We start from the raw sequence: 7,935 nt of genomic DNA, 5'->3' as shown, positions 1-7,935 counted from the left end.
AAAAAAAAAAAGGCAGGGGCTGCATCTCATGTATATAGTTTAATCAGAGTGAATCCTCAAAAGTCTTGTACACTAGAAGACCCCTCAGCATCCCATCAATCATTCCTTTCAATTCCCAGTACCAAAAAAAAAATCGTTCCTGTCAGCCTTACCCTGGAGACCCAGCGACAGGCACCCGGCTAATGTGCACATTCGTTAAATTCCGAAAGCCTGATTTTTGTGCGCTTTTTACTTTCCAGTGGTCTCCTGGCACCGCTTTTCTGTTGTGTCACATATTTGTGGAAAGACCTGCCATGAGCACATCTGCCCGAGATCTGTAATAAATGTAGCTGCTTCTCTTTGACCACTGTATGTACACTCGCCGTTCTTTACTCATTGTACGTAAGAGCCTAGAAAATATCTGTCAGATCCATCCCGTAGTATTAACTACACTAAATAAATATATCTCTTTTTTCCTACAATTAGGTATTAAAATTTTTGCTGGGCATGATGGCACATGCCTGTAATCTCAGCACTCGAGAGGCGCAGGCAGGAAGATCAACGTGAGTTCAAGGCCAGCCCGTACTGCGTAGCGAGACCCTGTCTCAAAATTTTTTAAAAAAATTATAGGGCTCAGCTGGGCATGGTGGTGCACGCCTGTAATTCCAGCACTTGGAAATCTGAGGCAGGAGGATCATTGTGAGTTCGAGAGCAGCCTGGGCTACAAAGTGAGCTCAAGGCCGGTCTGGACTGCATAACGAGACCCTGTCTCAAAAAACCAAAAATAAATAAATAAATTATAGGGCTCTACTTTGTAGGCCTGAAGACTTTCTGTAATGAGTGGCTCCAGATAATATAAGTATATAAGGCAGATAATAAAAAACTTATAACACAAAGACAATAATGGTTAGTAGCTAGAGTATTTATACTGTCATTTTTATTTTATAGGCACACCTATAAGAAGCTAAATTTTTTTTTTTTTTTAAATTGGGAATCAAACCCAAGACCTTGCACTTACCAGGCAGGCGCTTGTGCCACTGAGCTACACCCCCACCCTCTATAAGCTAAATCTTTATCTGAGAGATACTTGAAAGCACATTTCAATAACACGATGGGAATATACTTTTTTTTGTCTTTTTGAGACAGGGTCTTGCTATGCAGTTCAGACTGGCCTTGAGCTCACTTTGTAGCCCAGGCTGCTCTCGAACTCACAATGATCCTCCTGCCTCAGATTTCCGAGTGCTGGAATTATAGGCGTGCACCACCATGCCCGGCGATAGATGGGAATATACTAAGAGAGGCTAGGGACCACATTTTGAGGAGGGCCAGTGGCCTGGGGATCAAAAGCTTCTTATGACTGTAAGTTAAATGTATAGTTGGAGACTGTCAGTAGAGACAGTGTAGTGTGTAGAGCCTTCTTTTTATGTCTAGCCTAGCTTTTTAAATTTAATTTTATTTTTGGTATCAAGAATTGAACTCAGGACCTTGCTTGGGCACTTGTGCCTCTGAGCTACAACCCTGGTCCTAGCTTAGCTTTTTTTTTTTTTTTTCCCTGTCTTTTGAGACAGGGTCTCACTACGCAGTGCAGGCTGCCCTTGAACTCACTTTGTAGCCCAGGCTGGCCTCGAACTCACAGTGATCCTCCTGCCTCAGCCTCCCAAGTGCTAGGATTACAGGTGTGCACCATTACACCCAGTTTAGCTTAGCTTTTTATTTACATTACTATTATTTTTTCTCTGCATATATATTTTTTGCTATGCTTGGTTTAAGACTAAGTCAAAGTAAGATCTGTGTTAATTTTTATATTCATTTTATATATATATATAATTAAGGTTAGTTAAGACTCTTTGGGGATTACTTTTGGGGCCATGTGGAGAGCCTCTTCACTCTTCACTGTCAGGTGTATTTTTATTTTTGTTTTCTCCTTTATTTTCCTACTTTTACTTTTCCCCCCTTATCCCTCTGGGTATTTTTTCCTACCTTTAATAAATGTGAGCCGGGGTGGCACATGCCTATAATCCCAGCTCCAAGAAGCTGAGGCAGGAGGATCATTGCTTGTTCAAAACCAGCCTGGCCTACAAAGAGAGTTCAAGACCAGCCTGAACTGCATAGCAAAACCTTGTCTCAAAAAAAAAAAAAAAATTAATGGGTAGAAAGGAGTAACCCTCTCAGCTCCATAAATCTTTCTAACTGTACTACATCTGTATTAGAAGTGATGTCCTACCCTCTCAACACATGGTGCTTAAATTGTCTTTTAGAAGTCATATTTTTAATAGCATGTTATCAGATAAGTTATAAAGTTTTAGAAAAAAAGTTAAACTCAAGAGCAAACATAGCAGGCCAGGGATGTAGCTCAGCGGTGCAGTGCTTGCCTGGCAAGTGCAAGGTCCTGAGTTCAATTTCCAGTATCAAAAAATAAAAAGAGCAAACAATGTTTGACCATAACATTTATGACATTATACTAACATCATTAGGTTTTTTTTTCTCTAAAAGTATGTTTAAATTCCCATCTTAGTATAAAATAATGTATCAGTATATTCCCTTAACTCCAATTATAAAATGTTGTATAACATAAGTTTTTGTCTCAGTTTGCTACTTTATTAAAAATAAAGTGGCTAAGTAGAGTGTATTTGTTCACAGATGTACTTTATAGATAACTAATGTCCAGTGTAATCTTTAGAGTGACACTGCCAAGACTGTATATCATTTTGGCACATCTAGCATAACACAATTACATAATAGTCACATAAACATAAATCTGAAAAAGTCCATCATCATAAACAACGTTAGAGCCAGATGTGGTGGCGTGCGCCTGTAATCCCAGCACTCGGGAGGCTGAGGCAAGGAGGATCGTTGCGAGTTTGACATCAACCTGGGCTACAAAGTGAGCTCAAGGCCAGCCTGAACTGCATAGCGAGACCCTATCTCAAAAAGATCAATCAATCAATCAATCAATCAATCCCAAATCCAAACACTTCTGGTCCCAAGTATTTTGGATCAGAGGTATGCAACCTGTACTGGTAGCATTTTCCAGTTTCTGGAACCCCTGAATTTAGGCTCAGGTGCTCTCTGCTCCTTTGTGAGGGTGACACTGCTATGTCCCTTCCCCAGGGAGGAAACAGAGACCACAAAGTGGCTTGCCAGGGTCACCCAGCATGATACCACTCTGCCCCGCCTTGTCTGGTTCGCTTGGGTTTCGCACGCATGCCCAGTATTCTCTGCTAGGAAGTCACTGCTGAGGGCAGGATCATATCCCCCAAACTTCAGTGTTCACCCCCACATGCACCGCCTCAGTGTGAAGACTTAGCAGGGAGGGGAAGTTATTTGTGTCAGCTCTGCCAGTAGGACCCAGATGTCTGATGAAGTGGGTAGAAGCTGGAAGTTTGTAGAGGACACTATGGGTTTAGGAATGACCCAGAACATTTAGAAAAATTGAGAGCCTATGAGACTAACACAGAGGTCTTAGGGCTTTACACAGGGTGTTAGTGCTGGTGGAAATGGGGGTGGACAGTCCGCAGAGGCAAGAGGGACAAAGGCGTTTATCAGCACCTAAGAGCTGGTGGAGGGGAGGGGGAGCCAGTTACCCGGAGAGTCAAGGAAGAATGCTCCAGCTGGGCTTGGTGGCGCATGCCTGTGATCCCAGCACTCGGGAGGCTGAGGCAGGAGGATCGCTGTAAGTTAGAGACCAGCCTGGGCTGTAAAGTGAGCTCAGGCCAGCCTGAACTGCATAGCGAGACCCTGTCTCAAAAAGACAAAAAAAAGGAAGAGCGCTCTAAACAGAGAGGAGAGCGGGTGTGAAGATCTTGTGGAAGGAGTGGGGTGGTGAGCAGGGCAGCCAGGAGGTCAGGGAGAGGTAGCAGTCAGAGAAGCAATAGAGAGGACCGTGGGGACCTTAGAGGACATCATAAGGGATTTTGTTTTTACTCAGAGTAGCATGGGGAACCATGGGAATCAACCACTTGTGCCGATAGCCCGTGAAGACTGAGACCATGCCTGGGGCACAAGGAAGGAAAGCAGACAGGCAGCAGTGCGTATGGTGTCTGTACCCCTTTGTGCCAGTCAGCCAGGACACAAAGCTGTTAGCAGTGAGGGGCACGCATTGCTGGGCGGTGACCTGTGCCCCACCTCAGGGTTCCACAGCCAGTGGGCATGAGACCAAGCCGAGGTGCAGGCAGCCAGGCGAGGGTCCTGGAATGGGCGCGGGGCCCAGAGGTAGCCTGGAAACTTGGCTGCCGGAGCTGCTGGAGCTTCCGCCCCGGGCCTGCCCTGGCCCATGTACCTGCCCGGGTCTGTCACGAGTCCATTCTGTGTCCCTCACGGAGAGGCAGGTGGGGAGCCTGCTGGGGGAGCCTGCGGACGTGCACAGGAGGCTCCTGAGGACAGGGGTCACTGGGGGCCAGCCCAGCCCATCTGGCCTAGGAGCCAGGCCCCACTGTGGGCAGAGAGGGGCTCCTCAGAGCTGAAGCCGTCCACACCCTGGCCCAGGTCCTGTCGGGCTGGCTCCTGAGAGGTCTGCTTATGGCCTGAGCTCTGCTCTCACTGATGCTGGGAGGCCAGCAGGCCCCTTCTGGCTGTAGCGCCCTTCCCCTGACCTGCACCTGTTCCCCTTTCTAAGCTCTGTCTGCACCGTCTCCTCTTTCGTCTCCCTCCGCCCTCCCTCAGCCCTGTCGGTGCCTCCTCACATTTCCTGAGAACTTTCTGTGGGTCTGAGCTTGTACTGCTACCAATGGCTAAAACGCAGTCTTACCACCTTGTCTAAGTGCTCCACACTCAGTAGCTCGTTGAATCCTCCAGGCAGTCATAGGAGTTGTTTTCTTGTTTGTCTTGCTGTGTAGCCCAGGTTGGCCTTAAACTTACTACGTAGTCCTTGAAGTCACAGGAATCCTCCTGCTTCAGCCTTGCAAGTGCTGGGATAACAGGCAGGAGCCACCACGCCCAGCTGAGTTTGTTTTCTTTCCCTCACTAATAGATGATGACTCTGAGTTACAGAAGAGCAAAATAACTTGCTGAGGTCACACAGCTGTACAGTGGCAGTGCTGATTTACACGGCTAATTGTTACAGGAATCCAATCTAAGTGGTACCAGTGGCTTCCTCACCTGGGAGGTGAGTTGAGTTCAAACAGCTCATGCACCTGGACCCAGGGCACGCTGGAAAATGCTGAAGCTCTGAATGAGCTGGGTGTGGTGGCCCAAGCCTGTGATCCCAGCACTCGGGAGGCTGAGGCAGGAGGATCAATGGGAGTTTGAGACTAGCCTGGGCTACAAAGTGAGCTCAAGGCCAGTGTAAACTTCATAGTGTGACCCTGTCTCAAAAAGAGAAAAAAAAAAGTGGAAGGAGGAACAGAGGTCTGTCTGACTTCCAAGTGGGGACCCTGTCCCCGGCCCCGGCCCCTCCCAACCTTGGCTTCTTGTCCAGGCTGGGAGGTAGGCAGGGCTGGGAACATGGACCTCACTTTTCAGATGAGGAAGCTGGAGCCTAGTGGTTGCCATCGCCTTGCCCAAGGGAGCACAAACAGGAAAGGGCAGAGTGGTGCTGGGACATGAACCGGGACTTTTCATGGCCGGGCTGGTGTTTTTCCTCCGTCCCCCTGCCTCCTGGGGTTCCCTTCTTTCTCAACAGACCTGGCTTCCCATCTTCTCTGCATTCCCCTCCTAGCCTGCCCGCCTGGCCCTGCATTCCCACACATGTCCAGAGAGAGCACCCCCTGGACCGTGAGCGGAGCACCCCAGCACTCAGCCCTCCCCAGCTACCTGCCAGGGCTGAGAGAGCACCGGGTACACAGGGTCCCTTTATCCCGGGGAAAGGAAGCCTTTGCCCCTCACCCTCCAGGTCCCGTGATGGCCCCCGAAGTGAACAGGAGGAGGCCGGACACTCAGGCCTCTGCCAGTGCTGTCAGCACAGGCTGCAGAGGGCATCTGGCCGGGCTGTAGCACTTGCAGGTCGTGCCCAATGCCCTGGGTTCTACTCCCAGCACGGAAGGGGTGGAGGGGAAGAGGAGGCGGGGACGGGGGGGGGTGCAAGCCGGCAGGCACTAGGCCTACTTCGTGTGGCACGGTGGTGTGAGGTGCCCAGGCAGCAAGGGAGGGACCGGGGACCTTGCCACGTCCCCTGACCTGGGGAGGTGCTGTGTTACCCCGGTGTCTCACTGTTACGCCGCTGAGGTGCAGCTCCAGCCTCCTTGCCTGGCCCCCGCCCCGCGGCTTCTTGCCTTCACCAAAGACCATCTTGACTTCACCAAGTGCCTGGTTCCGAGTCACGGTGCTGACAGGAATTCCCCTCCAGCGCCAGCTGGAAACCGTCTTCATGCTGCCGCGGATCTGCTGTTTGCCTTTGAGCAAGACCTCCCCTCCCTGGGGGCATCCTGAAGTCACATCTGAAGCAACCATCTGCTGCCCTCAAGGTTAGGATTCCCGCCAAGCCCCTGGCGTGCCCCAGTGGGCTCCAAAAAGAACCAGAAACCTAGCCGGGCATGATGATGCCTGCCTGCTTCCCAGAACTCTGGGAGGCAGAGGCAGGAGGATCACAAGTTCAAAGCCACCCTGGAGGACTTAGCAAGATTCTGTCTCAAAATAAAAAATTAAAAAGGGCTGGGGGCTGGGGATATAGCTCAATGCAAAGGTCCTGAGTTCAATCCCCAGCACCACAATAGAAAGAAAAAAAGAAAAAGAATAGATACCTAGAAACTTTTTTTTAACTTTAAATGCCCTGGTTTTAATTTCTCTACTTAATTTCAGCAGCCCTTAAAAATCACTGTCAAAAAAAAAAAAGGAAAAGAAAATCATTGTCACGAGCTGGGTGTGGTAGTGCACACCTGTAATCCCAGAACTCAGGAGGCTGGGGCAGGAGGATTGTTGTGAGTTCAAGGCCAGCCTGGCCTACAAAGTGAGTTCAAGACTAGCCTGAACTGCAGTGAGACTCTCAAAAAGACAAAAAAAAAAAAGAGGGGGTGCTGGGGATATAGCTCAGTGGCACAAGGGCCTGCCTGGCAAGTGCAAGGTCCTGAGTTCGATTCCTGATACCAAAAAAAGGAAACAAACAAACAAACAAAAAAAGAAAATCACTGTCACGTTTCACTGAGGAAACTGAAGTCCAGAGCCGGCCAGTGACTCACCTGAGGTCACCGCCGGCTGGCTATACCCTGGAGTCTACAGCCCAGGCTTCCTGGTTTCCCTTCTGCTCATTCTCACCCCTCACCACATCCCTTCCATTTCCCGCTGGCTCCTACCTAAACCACAGCACACCCACCGAGACCCGCTTGTGGAAACTGAGGTCCCGAGGTTGGTCTGAGCCCATCCTCCAAGCATTAGGTCAGAGCCGGGCACTACTCTTGGGGCCCTCTAATTTCTATCACAAAGCCTAGCCCGGCAGCCCAGGGGCCCCTTTCCCATCCCTGGAGCATGCGGCTGGTCTTGGGAGAAGCAGAAGGCTGACGATGATCTCAGAGCCCTTCCAGGCACAGCCTTCCAGGCAACTCACGGGTCGCCAGTTCCGATCACGAGCGGAACCTGCGGCAGGCACTTGTGGCAGAAGACTCATTTGTCTACAGCGATTTATTAAAAGCCTCCTACTAGGGCTAGGGATTTAGCTCAGTGGCACAGCGCCTGCCTGGCAAGTGCGAGGTCGTGAGTTCAATTCTTGGTACAGGAAAAAAATTTAAAAAGCCTCCTACTATTGGCTTCTGGAGACATCGGGCACAAATGGCCCCCCCTCATGGAACTTACATTCTAATGCATGAAGACAGACAAAAATAGTTTAGATATTCTCGGGGAAGGATAGAAAGGGCCAGGCAAGGTTGCATTTCTTCATTGAGTGGTCAGTGAAGGTGTCATTGGAGCAGAAATCTTTTTTTTTGCTACTGGGACTTGAACTGAGGGCCTCACAGTTGCCGGGCAGGTGAGCTACATCCCCGGCCCCTGGAGCAGCGATCTTAAGGAAAGAATGAATTTTGCAGACAT

Source organism: Chinchilla lanigera, unplaced genomic scaffold (assembly GCF_000276665.1).
Source record: "Chinchilla lanigera isolate Chin_1 unplaced genomic scaffold, ChiLan1.0 scaffold00092, whole genome shotgun sequence".
Taxonomy (NCBI): domain Eukaryota; kingdom Metazoa; phylum Chordata; class Mammalia; order Rodentia; family Chinchillidae; genus Chinchilla; species Chinchilla lanigera.
This window is presented reverse-complemented; position numbering follows the sequence as displayed.